At 36.8% G+C, this 22603-nt stretch overlaps 1 protein-coding gene across 3 annotated transcripts in view; it reads right to left on the bottom strand.

Annotated features, from left to right (window-relative positions):
* The window catches only part of LOC143648121 (uncharacterized), a 120202-nt gene that overhangs the window by 40640 nt on the left and 56959 nt on the right, over positions 1-22603 (bottom strand). The window lies entirely within an intron of this gene.

A 22603-nucleotide genomic window follows, 5' to 3' on the forward strand; every position in this document is an offset into this window, starting at 1 on the left:
TGGGTTCCAATAACTTTCCCTGGGGTGACTTCTTTCTGCATCTCCAAAGGCCTGGGCTGAGCTGCAAGTGCTGAGATGAGGTATGCCGAGCTGCTTAGGCTGTGCTACATTGCACTCTCTCATTCAAGCACCAGCCAATTAAGTCAAATGTCACTCATTGCAGCAGACATGCCTCCTAGCTGACTGCAGATGTAATTAGCAACAGATGAGGTTCACGTACCATTGGCTTGTGTCTGCAGCAACAGAACTAGCTATGCTCACCTGACCAAGTTGACAACTGAATCTAACTAACACATTGGTTTTTCTTTTTTTATAGTGTAAGTTCTTGGGATTGTAGCTAGTATTGCATTCAGTGTATAAATCCATTTGGGTAGAATTGACAAGTTAACTATATTTAGTCTTCCAATCCATGAAGGTGTTATGTTCTTCCATTTATTTTGGTCTTTGTTGATTTCTTTTAGTTTTCTGTGTTTAGGTCTTCTGCAGCATTGGTTTAATTTATTCCTAAATATTTCATTCTTTTGTTTGCTATTGTAAATGGAATTCTTTTTTGATTTCCTCCTTAGAATGCTCATTACTAGTTTATGGAAACACTACTGATTTTTTGGTCTTGATCTTGTACCCTGCTACTTTGCTGTACTTATTTATTAGCCTTTGTAGGTTTGCTGTAGATTTGTTGGGATTTAAAACATATAATATCATGTTATCTGCAAACAGCACAAGATTTCCTTCTTCCTTTCTAATTTGGATGACTTTTATTTATTTTTCATGTCCAATTGCTCTAGCTAGTACTTCCAATAGAATGAATCACAGTGATGATAGTGGGCATCTTTGTTTTTTTTCCCTATTCTTAGAGGGAAAACTTTCAGTCTTTCCCCATTGAGTATGATCCTAGTTGTAGGTTTCTCATATATTCCCTTTATCATGTTGAGGTGGTTCCTTTCTATTCCTATCTTTTGAAGTGTTTTCATCAAAAATGGGTGCTGGGGTGGGCAATGGTGGCTCAGTGGCAGATTTCTCACTTGCCATGCCAGACACCTGGTTTCAATTCCTGGTTCCTGCCCATGCAAAAAAAAAAAAAGTTTAGTTGAAAAATGGATTCTGGGTTTTGTCAAATGTCTTTTCTGCATCAATAGAGATGACTGTGTGGTTTTTCTGCTTTGATTTATTAATTTGGTGTATTACATTAATTCATTTTCTTGTGTTGAACCATCCCACTTGGTTGTGGTGTATAATTCTTTTAATGTGATGCTGGATTTGATTTGTTAGCATTTGTTGAGGAATTTGGCATCTATATTCCTTAAATAGATTGGTCTGGGAATTTTTTTTCTTGTAGGATCTTTGCCTGACCTTGGTATTATAGTGATGTTGGCCTTATTGAATCAGTTGGGTAGCTTTCCCTTCTCTTCAATTTTTTTTTGTAAAGTTTGAGCAGGATTGGTACTAATTCTTTCTTGAATGTTTAGTAGAATTCACATATGAAGCCATCTGGTCTTGAACTTTTCTTTTTTGGGAACTCCTTGCTTGCTGATTCCATCTTTTTACTTGTGATTGGTTTGTTGAGGTCACCTGTTCTTCTTGAGCCAATGTTGATTGTTCATGCTTGTATTAGCTAGAGTTCTCTAGAGTAATAGAATCAGCAGGAAATATCCATAAATGTAAAATTTATAAAAGTGTCTCATGTAAGCATGTTGATGTAGAGTTCAATCCAAGGTCTGTAGGGCAAGCCATGAGCTTTCAGCTCTAATGAAGGTCTTTAACAAACTCTCAGGAGAGGCTGGCTTGGCAACCATGGGGATGGAAAAATCCATGATCTGTAGGGCAGGCCATGAGCTGGCAGCTCCAATGAAGGTCCTCAATGAAATCTCAGGAGAAGTTGGCTCACTGAAGCAGGAAGAGTGATAGTCTCTTCTGAATCCTCCTTACGAGCCTTCCAGTGATTAGATTAAGCATCACTGATTGCAGAAGAAACTCCCCTTAGATGACTGCACATGGCAATCAGCTGTAGATGAAGCCAGAGGTCATAATTTAAGTCTATGAAATGTCCTCATAGCAACAGACAGACCAGCACTTACGCAGCCAGACAACCAGGCACCACCACCTGGCCAACTTAACACATGGACCTGACCAGGACAATGCTTTTTTAGGAAGTTGTCCATTTCATCTATGTTGTTTCATTTATTATAAGATGATTACTCATAGTGCTCTCTCATCATCTCTTTTATTTCCGTAGGGTCAGTAGTTATGTCTCTTCTCCCATTTCTGATTGTATTTATTTGCATTTTCTCTCTCTCTCTTTATTTTTCATCAGCCTAGCTAAGGTTCCACTGACTTTATTGTTTTCTCAAAGAATGAACTTCTGGTTTTGTTGACTTTCTCTATTGTTTTCATGTTTTTAATTTCATTTATTTCTTTTCTAAGTTTTATTATCTTTTCTTACATTTGTTTTCATGTTACTTTTCTATTCTTTCTCTAATTTCTCCAGATGTACAGTTAATTCCTCAAATTTGCTTTTTTTTTTCTTTTTTAATATAAGCATTTAGGGTAAAAATTCACCTCTCAGCACATTTTTGCTACATCCCATAAGTTTTGATACATTGTGTTTATATTTTCATCCACCTTGGGATATTTACTGATTTCTCTTGCAATTTCTTCCTTGACCCATTGGTTGTTTAAGAGTGTGTTGTTTAGCCTCCATATATCTGTGAATTTTCCAGTCTTCCACCTGTATTGATTCCCAACTTCATTCCATTATGATCTGAGAAAGTGTTTTGTATAGTTTCAAACTTTTTAAAATTTATTGAGACTTGTTTTGGGACCTAATATGTGGTCTATATTGGGGAATGATCCAAGTATACTTGAAAAAAAAGTATTTTGCTGTTGTGGGGTGTAATGTTCTGTAAATGTCTATTAAGGCTAGTTCATTTAGTTTTATTTGAAGTTTCTTTTTCCTCATTAATCCATCTTAGATGTTCCATCACTTGATGTAAGTGGTATATTGAAGTCTCCAAATACTATTTTAGAGGTGTCTGCTCTTCCTTTTGGTGTTGTCAGAGTATTCCCCATGTATTTTGTGACACTCTGGCTCAATGCATAAATATTTGTGATTGTTACATCTTCTTGATGAATTGTACCTTTTATTAATACATAGTGTCCTTCTTCATCTCTTTTAATTGTTTTACATTTGAAGCCTCATTTGTCAGATAATAGTATATATACATTTTCTCTTTTCTGGTTGTTGTTTGCATGAAATATCTTTTTCCAATCTTTGATTTTCTATCTATTTTTGTCCTTGGGTATAAAGTGAGTCTCTTATAGGCTGCATATAAATGGGTCTTGTTTTTAAATCCTTTCTGCCAGTCTGTGTCTTTTGATTGGGGAGCTTAATCCATTAAACTCCATTTAATTTTATTATTATAAAGGCAGTACTTTTTTTTTTTACCATTTTGTCTTTTGGATTTTATATATCATATCTTATATTTTCTTATTTTATCCTTTCTGATAGTATTAATTTTTACACTCTTCCCCAGACAACTCTCTCCTGTCTTTTCCTATATACCTGTAGTGCTCCCTTTAGTATTTTTTGTTGAGTCAGTCTCTTATTCACAAATACTCTTGGTGATTATCTGAAAATATTTTGAACTCACCCTCATTTTGAAGGACAGTTTTGCTGGATATAGAACTCTTGGTTAGTGGTTTTTCTCTTTCAGCATCTTAAACATATCATACCACTGTCTTTTCACCTCCATGGTTTCAGCTGAAAATCTGCACATAGTCTTTTCAGCTCCCTTGTATGTGATGGCTAATACTGCTTTCAAAATTCTCTCTGTCTTTGATATTTGACAATCTGATTAGTAAGTGTCTTGGAGTAGGCCTATGTGGATCTATTCTGGTTGGAGTATATTACGCTTCTCGCATCTTTAATTTTATGCCTTCCAGAAGAGATGGGAAATTTTCAGTGATTATTTCCTGCATTACTCTTTCTGCCCCATTTCCCTTCATTTCTCCTTCTGGGAAACACATAACAAGTATATCTATGTGCTTCATGTTGTTATTCAATCCCCTGAGACCCTGCTCATATTTTCCATTCTTTTCCCTATTTGTTCTTCAGTGTTTAGGATTTCAGATGTTTTGCTCTCTAGTTCACTAATCCCTTCTTCTGTCTTTTCAAATCTACTTTTGTAAATCCCCATTGTTTTTCATCTCTTTTATTGTACCTTTCATTCCCAGTATGTTCTGCCATTGTGTTTTACAAGCTTTCAAGTTCTTCTTTAAGGTTGCCCATGTCTTTATATTCTTCATCTCTTTTGCCATATTTTCCCTCAACTCCTTGATGATTTTTCTACTTGATTTAGCATGTTTGATGGACTTAGTTGTTTCAGCTCTTGGGTCTCATTTGAAATTTTAGTTTGTTTCTTTGAATGGACTATATCTTCATTTACCCTAGTATGACATAATTTTTTGTTGGTGTCTCAGCATCTGATTCCCTTGATTAGTTTATTCTGGAAGTCATTTTCACTCATGAAAAACTCAAAGATTTTCTTGTCAATTGCTTTGTTTTCTATATATTTTTTGGCATTCAGTTCAATATATTCTAGACCTCTTACCCTTCTTCCCCTCCCTATATGGAACTTTTTTTAAGAAGGGGCTCCCCAGATATGATTGATCCCAATCAGATTTTCCCAGATAAAGCAATCCCAGGTCTCAGGATGAGGGTATAATCAGTATCTAATTTCCCTTAGGATGAGACCCAGCAGGTTGTCTGACTTTCCTGTGGAACCTCTAGACTCTGTGCTTTTCCTAAACTGCCTAGCAAATGGTACTTGTCACCCTGCAACTCCCCACCAGTGTAAAGTGGTGCAATTTATTTAATTCTCAGCTCTCCAGGTGGTTGAGACAGAAACTGAGGTGGAAAGCAAGCTTAAGTTATTTCCAATTGAGCTGGGCCATGTTCCCCTTCTCTTGGGGAAGATACACCCTTTAAGGCATTATCTCCTTCACTAGACTTCTTACTTTCCACCCTTGCCTAGGTCAACACTGACAACTGAAAATGCCTGAGGCTTTCTCTAATAAGATACTTAGAATAAGTTCTGTGCTGTGATCTCCACCCTTCCACCAATTCCAGACTGGTATATGATATGTGTCCAGTTGTGGATGTCCCCCAGTTTTTCAAGACAGTTCTTGGTTATTTACTAGCTGCTATAGAGGACTAACTGAATTCCACACCTCCCTATGTCACCATCTTGCTCCCACACCCCCTGCATACAGTGTGATTTTCTTTCTGGGATTACATTGAAATATGCTTGCTTAAATACCTCTTTTTTTTTTTTTTTTGCTGGACCTGCAAGTCTAGGTAACACTTTAAAAAGACACAAAGGAATGGGCAATAAAGGGAATAGAGCAGGAAGACTGACATATTTCTATGTGAAATGTGTATAAGAAAAGTCATGTTAAATAGATTAGCACAATGCTTAGTATTTTTAATTTTATTGCAATTTAATGAAGGAAGGATAGACTTTTGAAAAAAATGTTATCAATTGCTGGAGCAACTAACAATCTTAGGTTAAAAAAATCTGTCAATCTAAATGTCACATTTTATACAAAAAATAATTATATTTTACCCATAAAAAATTAAGGAAAAAATGGCAGTGCAATGGTGGCTCAGTGGCAGAATTCTTATCTACCATGCCAGAGAGCCAGGTTTGGTTCCAGAAGCCTGTTGATGCCAAAATGGGGGGGGGTGGCAGACAAGAGGAAATCTTAGGAATATAGGGCTAGTCAAAGAAATTTTAGACTTGACACCAAAAGCATGATCCATAAAAAGAAAAACTGATAGATTGGACCTTATCAAAATTAAAAACTTCTGCTCTGTAAAAGATTCTGTTAAGGGGGAAAAAGGAAAGACAAACTACAACCTGGGAAAAAAATACTTCCAAACCACATACCCATCATGGGACTTTCATTTCAGGACTATATGAAGAACTGTCAAAAATAAATGATGTTGAAAACAAAACAAAGCAAAACGTAAAATGATGCAATTAAAGTATGGGCAAAAGACATGAACAGACATTTCATAGAGGAGGATTTAAGTATGATGAATATGCATGAAAAGGCATTTAAAATCATTAACCATTAGATATGCAAACTAAAACTACAATGAAATGACACAAGAAAAACCTAGCAGAATGGCTAAAAAAAAATTAGTCATAGCAGGAAATTCATCACTCATACATTGCTGGTAGGAATTTAAAATAGTATAGCCACTCTGGGAAAGCTTGGCAGTTTTTTACAAAGATAATCATATCTTATTATATAACAGCAATTATATCTTGGGCATTGATTCCAGAGGTAAAAAAAAAAGCTTATGCCATGCAAAAACCTATATTTGAATGTTTATAGCAGCTTTATTCATAATACTGAAAGTCTAGAAACAACTTAAATGTTATTCAACGAGTGAATGGTCAATGTAAATGTGGTATGTCCATACCATGGGTGACTACCCAACAATAAAAAAACAGAACAAACTATTGATACATACAACTTGGATGAGTCTCAAAGGAATTATGCTGAGTGAAAATAGCTAATCCCAAAAGTTTACACACTGTGTGATTCTATTTATTTAACATTCTTGAAATGACAAAATTAGAGAGACAGAAGACAGATTAGTGGTTGCCATAGGTTGGGTATGGAGAGATTTGGAGAGAAGAAGGTGGCTATGGCTATAAAATGACAGCAAAAAACATCCTTGTTATGGAACACTGTTCTGTACTTTCACTGGTGGTGATCACAAAAATCTATACATGAGAAAACTGCATTGAACTAAACAAACACACACGCAAATGAGGGCCCATAGTACTGAAGAAATCTGTTGGTAGCTTGTATCACATCAATTTCCAGGTTATGATATTGTATTGTGCTTATGAAAGATGTTACCACTGGGGGAAACTGGTTGAAGGGTAGAGGGAATCTCTGTACTATTTCTTACAACTGCTGTGAGTTTACAATTATCTCAAAAAAGCATTAAAAATTGCGCTGAGATATAAATATTGGCTAAATGTGTGTGTGTGTGTCTGTGTGAACATGTGCTTCACAAAAATACTGAAAACGCTATCTAGCTACCTGTCTCTGTTTTTTTCCTATTACCAAACTGACCTCAGCATACTGTCTTTAGTACATACTTTTGTTCCATCTGGAAATACTCATCCTTACAATTCTTCACAACCAGTATGAGTAGCTACATGGATGTCTCTCCAAGGGAGCTTCTAGGAGTAGGAGAAAGAATAGATGCTCACATGATGTCAAGCTTAGCTCAGCCCAACATAAGCATGGACACATAATGTCATATATTAAGAATAAAATAATGGAAAGCCATGATTCACAATGCCTAGCCCTATGGTTTAGGTTAGGACTGTCCTCAGCCACATTCCCTGTCTAGAAGAAATGTTCACCAAATCAGTTCAATTTTTTGGAATAGCACTTCACTCAACCATTACAGACTTCTTACTGGGAGAAGGAGAATATGTGGCATTTTAGATGGGGCTATCGCTCTAATCAGAGTTGCTCAATCAATGTTTGTTGTGCTGCTCTTCAAGTTGGAAAATGTAAAGGTGACATTTACCTTACTACAATTATTCTATACTATCACAGTCTTGAGCCCTTTGAGCTCTTGTTCAAGCCCAATCCGATGTTAGGAACTTTTTATACAGGCTCTCTGTCTTACTACTGGACTACCTTCAATTTTCCAAAGGCAGTTACTCCAGAAAGGCTCTGGGTATCTTCACAACTTTCAGTCTGTGTCAGTTTGATTCCATTCCCAGAAAGTTTATGTTCTGCCCTCTCCTTGACCCTTCCTCTTGACCCATGAATCATTTCTTCCTGGGACCATCCAGGAACATCCAGGAATGGGAACATCCATTACCTTCTGAGAAAACATTACTCCAGCAATATTTCCTATAGTTAAGCTGCATAGCTAATCATGGTCATATGGTTGTTGACTTTAAGAATCAGTGTAATTTCAGAAGGTAGATAAAACCCTCCCAGGCAGAAAGGACAGTGTGCACAAAATCCCAAACTTGGCAAGCTGCTGCTGGTCTACCTTCCTCTAGTTTGTGCACAGGATCTTAAAAGAAATAAAATGTCAATGAAGTAGGTTGGAGAAAGAGGTAGAAAACCTTGAATGCTATTGGTAAGGAGTTGGGACTTAAATCTTGTAAGCCTTTCTGGGAAGGATGCAAAAGAAATGCATCAAATTGTGATAAACTCACTACTTTAATTATGGATGCAATGCAACATTCAGAGCCCAGGCCTGAGACTGGATACTCACCTTCTAATTAGAAGGGATAAACAGGCTCCATTTCTTGATTTAGATATTCTTGAGATTGACTGCTGGAAAAGTGAAATGGCCTGGAGGAGAAACTTAAACCAAGGACAGAATGATAAATAGTGGAACACACACTCCTAGCTTAAGAATATGACTCAACAAAAAAATCTGTCAAGTCCACAGAAAACCAGGTGGAAAAGGGAGATTGTCAGTAAAAAGGATTCCAATGACAGTAGAGCCTTTCTAGTGCTCATGCTTAGGGACAGGGAGGATCTGCCTTTGTTGGCAAATGAGAGCTCTGTCCACTTGGGACCCCAGTTGGTATCTCCCAGACAGTCCATATCATGTTATTCTCTTTATTAAAGGTTGTTAATCAAAGGGTTGATTGGTTGTAATTTTATTTTAAATTTCTTTAGAAAACCTCTTAGGTAAGTAAACTTTTAATCAGGGACTGTTCTAGTTGGCTAGCTGCCAGAATGCAACACACCAGAGATGGTTTGTCTTTTAATAAAGGGGGAATTATCTTGTTAGTTCTTCAGAGGAAAGGCAGCTAACTTCCATCTGAGGTTCTTTCTTATGTGGGAAGGAACAGGATGGTCTCTGCTGGCCTTCTCTCCAGGCTTCTGGATTCCAACTTTCCCCAGGGTGACTTCTTTCTGCATCTCCAAAGGCCTGGGCTGAGCTGCGAGTGCTGAAATGAGGTATGCTGACCTGCTTGGGCTGTGCTACATTGAGCTCTCTCATTTAAGCACCAGCCAATTAAGTCAAACATCATTCACTGCAGCAGGCACACCTCCTAGATGACTGCAGATATAATCAGCAACAGATGAGGTTCACATACCATTGGCTCATGTCCACAGCAACAGAACTAGGTGCCTTCACTTGGCCAAGTTGACAACTAAATCTAACTACCACAGGGGGTATAAAATACCTTGTCAGGACATGTGTGCCAAGGGTGGGTTCACCAAGCCCAGTCACCAAGCTGCCATCACAGAGAGACAAAGTGTTATAATGATTGTAAACAAGGTGATGCAGGTGAGTGGACTTTACCAAGAGTCCTCTGTAGAATATGGAGAGATTATAATTAAATTGTACATTTGTCCATTTGAGAAAAATCCATTCAGTGCCTCCCATGTGCTATTCACAGAGAGTACAAGAGCAAACTGGATAGACACTGTCCTGTGTGCAAGGAGCTCAAAGCCCAGGAAGAGAAGGGCCAAAAGAGCGATTCACTGTGAAATGACTCAAGTAGAGGTAGTGTGGGACAGGAGGACAGGGTCCCAAATTATCACCTGGGTGACACCTTGGCCACGAGAGCTTTCTCAAGGGGAATGACATCTGAAACATGAAATTGGGTTAGTCTGTTGAAGGAAAGAGAGTGGGATGCGGTGTCCTTGGCAGAGGGAATGAGGGTCAAAAGGTCTTGAGAAGAGTAAGTGCTCAGTGTGCTTCAGGAATTTTGAGGAATCCAGAAAGCAGAGGGGAAGTGATAACAAGAGAGGATGGTGAGGGGTGAGCAGGACCAGGTTAGAAGAGCACTTAAGAGAAAAGGAGAATTTCAACTTGAAAGAATAAGAAGGGGAATAAAATAGGAATAGGAATAGGATTTGTGCTTCTTTCACTTTACTCTCTATATGCTCTGGGGCAAGAAGTCTTGCCCATCCTAAAATATTTCCACTCTAAGTGCTTAAAGACATTTTTGTGTTCCTCCTGAGCTTATATTTCTTAACTTTTTTTTAGCTGTTAGTATTCACCAGTGAATTTCCATTGTATGGGGAGGAGACTCTCAACCCAATTCAGCAAGTAACTAAATCTGTAGTAGGTTACCTAAAATATTGAACTCTGGTTTCTTGAAATTAACTTTTCCTTTCCTAAAAAAGTTTTCCATGTGGTAATGTACATATAAGTTACAATTTCCCATTTTAACCATTTTCAAGCACACAGGTCAATGGTGTTCATTGCATTCACAATGTTGTGCCACCATCACCAAGACCCACTCACTATTTTTTCTTGCATGTCACAAGTGAAATGGGATTCATAGCATTTGGCTATCCATTTCCTTTTTTTACATAGGTGGTTTGCTTCATTTAAAGCAAAAATTGTGTCTAATTAAATTACATGTAATTGAAAGTTAACTGAAATTCCAAAATTATATATATGATTAGATATTATAAAACACAATGAAATGCTGCTTACACTGAAATTCCATAAAATATGTTTAGTTTGGTTTCCTGGATTTTTAGTAAAATTATGGGTCATCAATATTTTTATACTAACAGTGTTTCCCTCTTGCAACTTAATATGAATTCTTTAGACTGTGAAACCAAGGAACTTGGACTCTCTGCACCCAGAGAGGCAAACTGGTGTTGAGTTTACACGATGGGCATGGACACAAGTTTGTATTCTGTCTTCACTGCATGATGTTAGGCAAGATACTTACTCTTTCTTAGCTCCAATATGCCTATGAAGATAATAATAGTCTCTACCTCATGTTCATTGTGAGAATTACATAGTATGACACATTTAAAGCTTTCCAAACAGAGACTGGCATGGAGTAAATACTGAAGCTATCATTTCCTTCCCATGCTTATCTAGTATTACTGGAGGATAACATATTTATCATAAGTAAATTTTTGGTGATTAAAACTTAACTATTTCAGATTTGTGCTGCAGCATTCTTACCTTAATTTTGTACTGTCATCTTACCCTTCTATCAGTTACAACAGGAGAAATTGGACTTTTGGCCTAATTTGAGCTCTTTGTGTGTCAATATGTATACAAAATTCATGATTAAATTGACAATTCTTCAATTACAACCCATATCTAAACACAGCCAATTTACTAAAGAAATAGCATCATCCTTAGAGTTGGTATATTTTGGATATGTGATATAGAGTTCATGGTGATTATTTGGCAATTTGTGCACTAAAACATTTTTTTCTGTTTATTTCTCAGATTACCTCTTAGAAATCAACTCAAAGAAAATTGTTAGGTTTTAATTCAATAAATAACTCTTGGTTTTTTAACAGTGAAAAAAACTCATTATTTGAATATTTTGGGACAGAATTCTTGCTAACTGTGAAAACCATTGTACAGATCAAAAGAACTGTAATTTCCTCAATGAATCATTATACTGATTATGAATTTTAGCATTAAGCTGCAATAAGAGTGTCCTCAGGAAGACATTTTACTCCCACACTAATGTTCCCAATGAATTCCTTGTCTATAATTTATTATTTTTTTAAACATGTTGCTGCAGTCTTATAATCCTGTTTCACTCCCAGGCTGTTGGCAACTCATGTGACTATTGCTTTATCTGTCTCTAGTAACCTCTCAAAACTAGCATTTTTATTTTTAATTTCTTCTGAATTAGAAAGTAAGAGAGATAAGCTTGTATATTAAAAGTTGAATGAGGAAAAAAAGGTGGAATGAGGAGTCCAAAGAAAACCATTACAATGAGTTATATTTATGAATTTTATGCTCCAATTTTATGTGCTTTCTACTACCCCCAAAATTCTTTTTCAAACAATTTTTATTTTAAAGGCATTTTGTTTTTGGAGAACATGCATAGATTATAATAAGAAAAAGTTAACAGTCCTCATTCACTCTGAGAGTCTATCACTATGTACTTAGAAGAATAATGAAAACAAAACATATTTGAACCATATCAGAATTTTGGATATGGAACCTTGTAGAAGGTATAAAGCTAAACTTTGAAGTCCCATTTATAACTGAATAGCTATGCCAGTATTATGATTTATTTAAGTACATTTATAAAATGGAAATAGTTTTGTCTATTTACTTAGAAATCAAATCACACTCAGTGAAACAAAGCTTTTTTTAAGAAAGTTATTCTTCCATTTGACCTACCACATCTGATTACTCAAATTGAATAACAAGTATATTTACCTCTAAGAGTTCTGAGATAGAATTTATATACATAACTGTGTTAGGGTTCTCTAGAGAAACAAACCAAAAGGATAACTATGTAAATATTAGATTCATGAAGGTGTCTCACAACCGTGGGAATGGAAGAGTCCAAAATCCAAAGGGCAGGCTGTGAAGCTGGCAGCTCCAATGAAGGGTCTGTATGAACTCAACAGAGAGACTCGCTGGCTGAAGAAGCAGTGATAGAATCTTTCTCCTTCCTTAAAAGCCTTCAACTGACTGGATTGTCTTATTGTGAGGGACACACCTTAGTTGATCACAGATGTAATTAGCCACAGATGCAGTCAACTGACTGATGAATTAGTACACCAGCCTTCCAGGTTATCAACCATGAAATATTCTTGCAGCAACAGCTAGGCCAGTGTTTGCCTGACCAAACAACTCAACATAATCATTTGGCAAAGTTGACCCCAGAACCTAACCATCACAATAGCTATTCCCATCACAAAGAAAAGAGTCATGTTTCATTAAAAGTCTGATTTTATGGCTAGTTTGATAAGATACAAAAAGTTATGGTGTGAGGTATCAGTGGTAACCCTGGGTCATAACAGTTTGCTGTCTAGCCAAATGACCATTTGCTTGATACTATGCAGTTTTGCATCTGTCTTAACAACAACAGTGAATAACAACGTGTTTTAGATGAGTTACTTGTTCCTAAGGCTGCTCTAATAACTATAACTGCAGAAATATAAATTTTGTCAAGTTGCATGTTCAAAGGCTTGGTTTGTTAAAGGTCAAACTTTCATGTTAACTCCACTGATTAAAAAGTAAGACTTCCCAAATATTATTTCTGATTTCAGAAACTGAAAAAGACAATTAAGTTAGCTAAGAAACCATAGAAATTCAGGAAAAAATTTGGAATTTGGTACCATTTCAGCTGCAAAAGGTTTGAAAAATCAATTCAAATGCAAGTTTAGATAGATTATGTTTAAGGAAGGAGCATAATGGTGTTGGAAACAACTGCATGAAATTAAAGCAGTGAAGAAATTACGCAAAATGCCCAAATCAGAAATGCTAAGGAAAATCTTAAAAGATTGTGAAAAAATGGAAGCAAGGCAAGCAGTGACCCCTGAGCCCAAGATGTCCAATTGATTGTAGAGGGATTCAATCATTCATTTCATTCATTCATTTATCCTTTTCTCTGTGCACAGCTATTGTGAGTTAGACACTATAAAGAAACAGAGACAAAAAATACAGTCTCTGATTTGAAGGATAAGCAGAATTTGATAGGTGGATAGATAGAGGAAAGGTGAAACAAGAGGAATAATGGGGAGAACATAGGGGTGTAAAATGGTGAAACCACATTGAAAGCAATATGGCCATTCCTCAAAAAGTTAAATATAGAATTACCACATGACTTAGTAATACACTTTCTCAGTGTATAACCAAAGAAAGTGAAAACAGCATCACAGATAGTTGTACACAAATATTTAGCAGCATTTATTCACATTTGCCAAAAGGTGGAAACAACTCAAGTGTCCATCACCAAATGAATGGACAAGCAAAATATGGTATATCCACATAATGGAATATTATTTGGCCATAAGAAAGAATGAAGTTTTAAGAGGTGTTACATCATAGAAGAATTTTGAATATTTAATGTTCAGTGGAATAAGCAAGATGATTTGCTTGTCATGCATATTGTATGGAATCACTTATAAAAGATATGTCTAGAAATAACAAATTCATAAAGATAAAAAATAGAATAACAGTTACCAGGGGAATAGGGAAAAGGGGGAAGGGTTGTGTTTTTTTGGTGGATATGGTCTGTTTGTAAATAAAATTAGTATTTATTTAAATGAAGATATGATCAGAAGTCAAGTCAGTAAGACCAAAAGGCCTCATTCATTCCAGGGGCTTGGACAAGATGGTAACTAAAGTCAATGGAGAAGATTTGGGATGAAGCTTAAAACTAAGGCAGGGATAAGTGTGCAAGAGTCTACCAGCTTCTGGAAAGAAATAGTTTCATTGTTTTAAATTTACATAGCAGTTAATATAGACAAGGCTCTAGGATGTTACAAACCTTACCTCATTAAATTTTCACAACAACCCTATGGGTAGGTACTGGGGTTTTCTTTCACTTGGTATATGAAGAAACTGAGGCAAGAAAATTTGCTCAACATCATGCAGCTAGGAAGAAGTGGGGCTGGAATTAATGCAGACAGCCTAGTGGCTGTGTTTATTCTCTAACCATTGTGCTATGCCAAAGGAAGACCACCTTCAAGGTTCTCAGGACCTCACTTATGCATGGTATAGAACAGCCATTAAATATGTATCCATTGCATGAAAGCCTACTGGCAACAAAGGGAACTTCAAACTTCAAAGTGGTAAAAATGCACATTGCCTTAGAAAGGGAGCACTGGAGAGATTATTCAATGTTCCATTTCAGCAAAAGCAATTACATCCTCTGCTGGTCTAAAGCCTACAGGAGTCAAGAAGGAGCTACTGGCTGGAATAGTCTCATTATCTTCATCAGTTCCAGTATTTAGAGCCTCCAACTCAGGCTTATGCACCCATTCCATTCAATGGATATTTATTTTGTAACTACTTTGTACCAAGACCTGTCCTCAGTGCTGCAGCTACCCAGAAAACCAGCACACTGGGTCTTTTAATAATAAACAAATGATAAACTACTAGTGCTACTAAACAAGTTGGGGCAGTAAAGTAGAAGGAAGTTGGTCCATTTAAGTAGGATGTTCATGCCCTCAAGGAGGGGATATTGAGCATGGACTTGGAGTTTTAGAGGGGTCCAGTCATTCAACACAGCCAGGAGAGAGGAGCATTCCCCCAGACAGAACACCAGGTATAAAGGCCCAGGTGGAGGAAAGGTCCTGAGATGCTCACACAAGAAGAATTCAATGTAAGCAGGGGACAAGGGATGTGGGATAAGATTGGTGAGTGGATAGGGCCCAACCATGCAAGACTTTGTGCATGTGGCAAAGAATTTAGAGATTATTCTAAGGAAAATGAGAAAATTTTAAGTTCAGAGTAGATCATTTATGTTTGAAAAATATTTATCATACATTCCATGAGAAAAATGGATTCATGAGGACAAAAGCTGAAGCAGGAAAGATATTGCCTGTTGAAGAATAATCATGTCCCCCACAAAAGGCATGTTCAGGTCCCAACCCCTAGTCCTGAGGGTCTCACAACCCACATTATAAAGAGGGTCTCATGAAGATGTTACTTCAAGTAAACTGTAGCCTAACTGAATCAAGTTGGGCTTTAATCTGGATAACTGGAGGCCTTTAAAAGCAGATTGAAAGTCAGATACATAAAAAAAGCCATGGTATTCAATATTGTAGAGTGGAAATCCTTTTGATGAGATTATCTCCATGGAGATGTGACATGCCAAATTGTGGGTATAGCCTTTTGGTGATATGGAGATGTGACTCTGCCCATTTAGGCTGTGTCTTAATTAGTTATTGGTGTCCTTTAAAAGAGGAAACATTTTGAAGACACCTCAGAGCAAATGCATATGCTTGGGGAGCAGTTACTTTGGAGCTGACAGATCCAACATAAGATCCAGACATTTGGAGATGCAGGTCCCAGCAGACATCACCAAGTGCCTTCCCATGAGATGCTAAGCAAGGCAGAATCCAGAGTTGCATCCAGGAGGAGCTAAGTGAAGGCCCACAGCTGCCAAATGAGGAACCCCCACAGGAAATGGAGGCTGAAAGCAATGGAGGCCAAGAGCAAGGGGCCAGCAGATGCCAGCTACATGCCTTCCCAGCTGACAGGGTGTTCCAGATGACATCGGCCTCTCTTAAGTGAAGGTACCCTGTTGTTGGTGCCTTAGTTTGGATATTTTCTTGGCACTAGAACTATAAATTTGTTACTTACCAAATTCCCTTTTTAAAAGCTGTCCCATTTCTGGTATATTGCTTTCCAGCTGCATTAGCAAATGAATACACCAGGTATGAGGGAATAACTCAAAATTCTAAAAGAAGTAAGACTAAAGCATCAATAGAAAATAAATAAAGTGTTTCACCTGATGAAAATTCTCTTCCAAATCAGGGCTTGCACAAATTTTAATATGAATTAATATTCTAGCCATCAATAACTAAAATGACAATAAATAGGGATTTGATACCATCACAATAAAAATATCTTTTAATTTAAAAATACTCCAAATATCTTGAAGTCAGGCATAGTAACTGATTCATAGCAGATGTTCAATAAATCTATTTTTGTTGAAATAAATTCAAATGAAAGTGAAGAGATGGAAAGAGCCCAGATCAGAAAAAAAAAATGGTTCTGTCTAGCTTTCTCTACTTCCCAGCTGAGTCAATTTGGGAAAGTTAAATTCTTTGAATGTCTGTTTTCTCATTTGTGAAATGAAGATAGTAACCATTTTAGTTTCCCAGTTTGCTCAAAGCAGATACCATGAAATAGGTTGGCTTTAAACAGTGGGAATTAATTAGCCTTACAGTTTGAGAATGTGAGAATGTCCAAATCAAGGCATCACCAAGGCAATGCTTTCTTCACCAAGACCAGCTGCCAGCAGTCCTTGGCCCTTCTACCACATGGCATGGCACATAGTGGCATTTGCTGGTCTCTTCCCTCTCCAATGGGCTTCGTTGTTTTCAACTACTTGTAACCTTGGCTTTCTCTCTGTCCTCTTCCTCTCCCTGTTCTCTCTTTCTGTCTTGCTCGTGCACTCGCTCTCTCTCTCTCTCTTCCCCCTTTATCTCTCTTCCTTTCTCTTCATTCCATTTATAAAGGACTCCAGAAAAAAGATTAAGACCCATCCTGGCTGAGATGGGTCACACCTTGACTGAAGTAAACTCATATAAAAGCCTTACTTGTAATGTGCTTACACCCACAGGAATGGATTAGATTTAAGAAGATGTTTTTCTGGTGTGCATACAGTTTCAAACCACCATTGTAACAGATGATTGTAATGGTCATAAATATATATATTTAAAACCAAATGCACATAAGAAACCTTAAACTCTGAACCCCTTCCTACAGATTAAGCTATAGTGTTTACTCCTGAGTTTGAGTTTGTAAGAACTTTTGTACAATCACAACATCAATTTATGTTAAATGTTGTTTTAGCATCCAAGACAGAATTGTGCATAGAGGAGGCATTCAATTCCTATTTGCTGATTAATGGATTCCTTCACTTAAATATTAAACCTCAGAAAGAACACACAAATACTACAATGTCCCTCATTCTATCAAATCTGTTGCCTATCTTTGTACTGAAGACCCCCACCTCTTCTGCATTTTTCATACTGACAAGCAGCCAAAGAAAGAGCATTTGTCTTTCAATCTATTGTGAGCAAAAGTGAAATGATTCTCTTACAGCATAGCAAAACTTATAGACAACCATCAAATATAATTTCCTTTCAGTTTCAAGATGGACTTGATATAAAATTCAATGCACAGGGTTAAAAAAAGCCAAGGCCACTTTAAAAGATAAATCTCATCATATGTGTCTGACAATTGTGTATATATTCAGATGACCCCATTTTTAAGAGAAGGAGAAGAAAGACCATGCTTTTAAACAATCAAAGGTTAAAGTCAGCTCCATCATTCATTCAGTTTCATTCTCTTATGCATATTGAAATACCTCAGAAAGATTTATAACCCTAGCTCATACAGTCAGAGTTCCAGTAAATGAGTCCCTTCTTTTTGGAGGTTAAATATTTATGCTCCTATTTTCCTTTCTGACACATAAAGCAAGAGGAAACCTACATTAGTCATGGAGCCAGGGTGAAAGGCCAGTTCAGCACAAGAAATGGCACCTGGTCCAACTTCATGCTCAGCATCTTCTCCCATGTTCCCAGTGCCTCAGGAAATGAAAGAATGACTGAACCAATGACACTTTCTAGATGACCTGTCTTGGGAGGCATAAGTCAATCTCTTTAAGAAATATGGTCTAAGTCAGTCTAAAATTCCAACCTAGTGAGACAGCTCTTTGGAGATAATAATAATTATCCTTTAGAAGTACAGCAATTAGATTAGTGAACCATTTTCACATACATTCAAGCTTCACAAAGCTCTATGGAGTTGACAGGCAGAAATTATGATTTTATTTTATAGATGAATAGGTTTTTGTTTTAAGTGGGTGAATGATTTGCCCTGTGTCACACAGTTGGTCAATGGCAGGGCCCTATAAGAGCCCCATCCTCTTAATTCCCATTATAGTGAGCTATCCATTGTTTACTTCTAATTATAACAATGGTAATAATAATAATAAGGAATATTTATATGGCAAACTAGAGTTTAACAAGTGTGTATCATATGTTATTGCATTTGATCTTTAAAGAAGTCCTTTGAGTATCTTTTACCTTATTTTAGTTTTCATTTAACATGTATTTGTGTGAAAGCAAAATGTACATATTTTATAAAGTATCACAGTATGAAAATCAGCGGTGCCTTTCCCCTTTCTCCCCACCCTCAAGACCTACTTCCTGATAAGAAACGATTTTCACCTCTCATTGCTTCTGATGTATAAACTCTTATTTATAGATGACATCTTTGCATTGCCATTTCTCATCTCTTCACTTTCAAACATTACCTATTGACTTCATACTAAAGAAGCTGGGAGTCAAGTACTTTCAGTGCCCTCCCCCCACACACACACAACTACCCCTATCCCCCCACTCAATTTCTCAATAGAGTTATAAAACAATTTTGGTTAAATCAATATGTAGTGCTTACTTATCATGACCATTTAAACATTATTTACAGTTATGACAGAAAGTACTAAATTTCCTTTCCCTATTTTTCCATTTGGTTCAAGTTCTTCTTTTTGTTAATTTTTCCCCAGAAGATAATAAATGCAATATTTTTCTTACTTTCTGATGTACCTGCCAATAAATTTTACCCCCAAGTCTTCTCAATATGATCATTCACTTCAAATGATATTATTATCTTTTTAATTTAATACCTACTCCTCCTGAAGGCTTAGGTTTCATGTTCCAAATTGGACAGTATATTCTCTGCACAGCTGTCATCCCAGAAGTTCCTTCTGCTCTCCTGTGTGTTGGTACCCTCCTCCCTTGGTTCTCTGTCCTGACTTACTCCTCTGGGAGCTTCTTGAGGAAGATAAAATTTGAGAATGTTTAGACCTAGAATGTCTTTATCATTCTCCCACACTTGATTGAATATAGCTCTATGTTAGGTTGGAAAAACATTTCCCTTAGAATTGTAAATACATTTCTCCACTTTCTCCTTGTCAGTCTTGTTGAAAAGTCCAGTGACATGCTGTTTATGCCTTCTCTGTGCAATATGTTCTTTCTTTATGAGAGCTTAAATACTTCTATCCCTGATGCTGTGAAATGCCCAAACATGGTTCCTGGATGTTGGCCTTTTCTTGTTCATTTTCTTCTTCATTATTTTGGGTCCCTATGGGGGCCATTTCACTCTGTAAATTCACACCTTTCCATTCTTAAACAGACACTGATTTATTTATTTTTGTTTGTTGATTTATTTTTTAGGTGCATGGCTGGGGAATCAAACCCGGGTCTCCCTGCATGGAAGGCAAGCATTCTACCTCTGAACCATGTGTGCACCTGACATTTATTTTTAATATATAATTTTGTTCTGATGGTTCTCTTTGGAAATCCAATAAATTCAATATGACTATCTAGATTTCTTAACTAATTTTTGTATTAATTCCTTTCTACATTTTTTTAATTGTGAAGTTTTAAAAGGCAAAGTAAAATGTATGTGTATTGAAATGAAAGATTTTAGGTATATGATTGGATGAGTTTTCATAAAGGTATGTGCTCAGATGACTCTATAACCATCCACAATTAAGGTACACAACATTTCCATCACCCCTCTGGACAATCCCCACTCCATACCTATAATCAATCACTGATTTGATGTCTGTCACCATGGATTGGTTTTGTCTGTTCTTCAACTTCAAATAATTTATGAAACCATGCATAAATTATTATTATTTATTTATTTTTTTATTTATTTAACACCTAGTCCAACTACTAGGTGGAAATTCCAAATTCCAAATTCCAAATTCCATTTTGGCTATTTTAATTTCCAAGAGTGACTTCTTATTATCAAATTGGTCTTTTTATACTCAAATTGTTTTTATTTCATGGATGAAATATTTTCTTTTATTTCTCTAAGGATAGTTATCAAATAGCTTCTTTTTTGCAGAGTGGGGAAGAATTTTCTTTCACTACTGATTTTTTTCTGTTTCCTCTGGATTCTTTATCTATATTTATATCCAGTCATATTAGGTGCTTCCCTCCAGCATCTCCTGGTTCCTGCCACTTAATTCCTATTTCATGTGGATAAAAGTTTAATTGAAAGACCAACTATCTGTGATTGGAGGTTGTTATCTGGTATGCTGATTTGAAATTGTTATGTACCCTAGAAAAGTCTTGTTCTTCTAATCCTGATTCAATATAGTAGGATGGGACCTTTTGATTATATTGTTTCTTTGGAGGTACAATTCACTCAATTATGGGTATGGCATTTTGATTAGATGGAGATGTGACTCCACCCATTCAAAGTGGGTCTTGATTAGTTTACTGAGATCCTTTAAAAGAGGAAACATTTTGGAGGGAGCTCAGACACTTGGAGAACAGTTGCTTCAGAGCCAAGAGAGGCACAGACATTTGGAGATGGCTTGGAGTGCTAACAGAGAGAGAAGATGCCTAGACATGGATATTTGGAGATTCTGAGCCCAGCATACATCACCATGTGCCTTCCCATGAGATGCTAGGCAAGCCAGAACCCATATTTGTATACTGAGGATCTAAGTGAAGGCCCACAGATACTTAGAGAGGGAACCAATGGCATCAGAAACTGAAAGCAAAGGAACTGGGAACAAAGACCAGCAGATGTCAGTCACATGCCTTCCCATGTGACAGACATCAGCATTTTTTGAGTCAAGGTATCTTTTTCTGGGTGCTGTGGTATGGATTTTTTTATGGCCTTAAAACTGTAAACTTGTAACTTACTAAATTCCCATTTTAAACACCATTCTGTTTCTGGTATATTGCATTCTGACAGCATTTAATAAATTAAAACAACTGGTAAGGTTCAGTTTTATGAAACAGTTGAGGACTGAGAAATTAAATTGGGAAACACCCATTGGGTACCTATCTGTACCCAAGTGGCAATTATTCCTATTGACATTCTGGAAGCTAAGTTAGAAGGAAAATGATGGCTTGTATAAATCAGGGTTCAACCAGAAAAACAAAACTTTTAGGAGATTAGAATGTTAGCTACAGAGATAGCTACAAATAAAAACAAGCTTATATTTAGGTCTATACATAAATATTTCTATGCACTTATGCATATAAAGATATTTACTACAAAGCATTAGTTTACATAACTGTGGGGACTGGCTATCAAGAAGTGAAGATCACAAGCAGGCTGGAACCCCATCAGCATGGGCTGAAGTTTTCAACCACATGCTTTAGTCAAGAAGGAAGAGTAGGGCGGGCCATGGTGGCTCAGCAGGCAAGAATGCTTGCCTGCCATGCCAGAGGACCCAGGTTCGATTCCCAGTGCCTGCCCATGTAAAAAAAAAAAGAAGGAAGAGTAGAATTGAGAGGATAGGAAATAAAATTGCAGACCCAGCAGCTCCTTGGGGTCTGGGCTTAAACCAAATTTGTTCTGGCCCAATTAGAATAATCTCTTTTTGGTTAACATAAAATTAACTGGTTAGAGACTGTAATCACATCTGAAAAACATATTCACAACAGCATGCAGATTCACGTTTGATTGAATACCTGGAGAAGGTGTGTGTTATGCATCAAAATGGTCTCCCTTCTGTCCTCCAACCTTCAAGAGAGCTTGTCCCTTGTAGCCCACCCAAAATAGGAACACACTAGAAAGTTGTGTATGGGAACCATAGTTGAGCCTAGCCAAGGTGAAACATCAAATCTCCATCATGTGGTCTCATATTTACACTGCAGACTTGAGCCTAATTCTTCCACTTTGAGTACACTGCATTCTGACAATCTCAGCTACATTTAGTGTCCCCAAGTTGCAAAACTCTTTAGTTTCTTCTGGAAGTTAGGAAGGTTCTTCTTGCTATCAGGGGAGGGCCCAAGAAGGTACCTAATTACTCCTCATACAAACTTTCAGCCATTACTCCTATATTAATCCCATTTATCAGTCATATCTTAAGATTCCAGGAATCATCAGTTTCTGAGACTTCCAGAATACTAGGGGCTTACTTTGTATTGGCTGACCACTTGGTTTTCATTCTTCACCAATCTGTTAGGGTGGTTTCTCCACATACCTTCACTTGAAATCTTTCAAAATTTCTTGACATCCTTCAGCTGCTCTTTTCTCTGTATTCTTTTTGTTCTTAATAGTTTGAACATTATTTTAAAATTCTTT

This window comes from Tamandua tetradactyla, chromosome 10 (genome assembly GCF_023851605.1).
Source record: "Tamandua tetradactyla isolate mTamTet1 chromosome 10, mTamTet1.pri, whole genome shotgun sequence".
Classification (NCBI taxonomy): domain Eukaryota; kingdom Metazoa; phylum Chordata; class Mammalia; order Pilosa; family Myrmecophagidae; genus Tamandua; species Tamandua tetradactyla.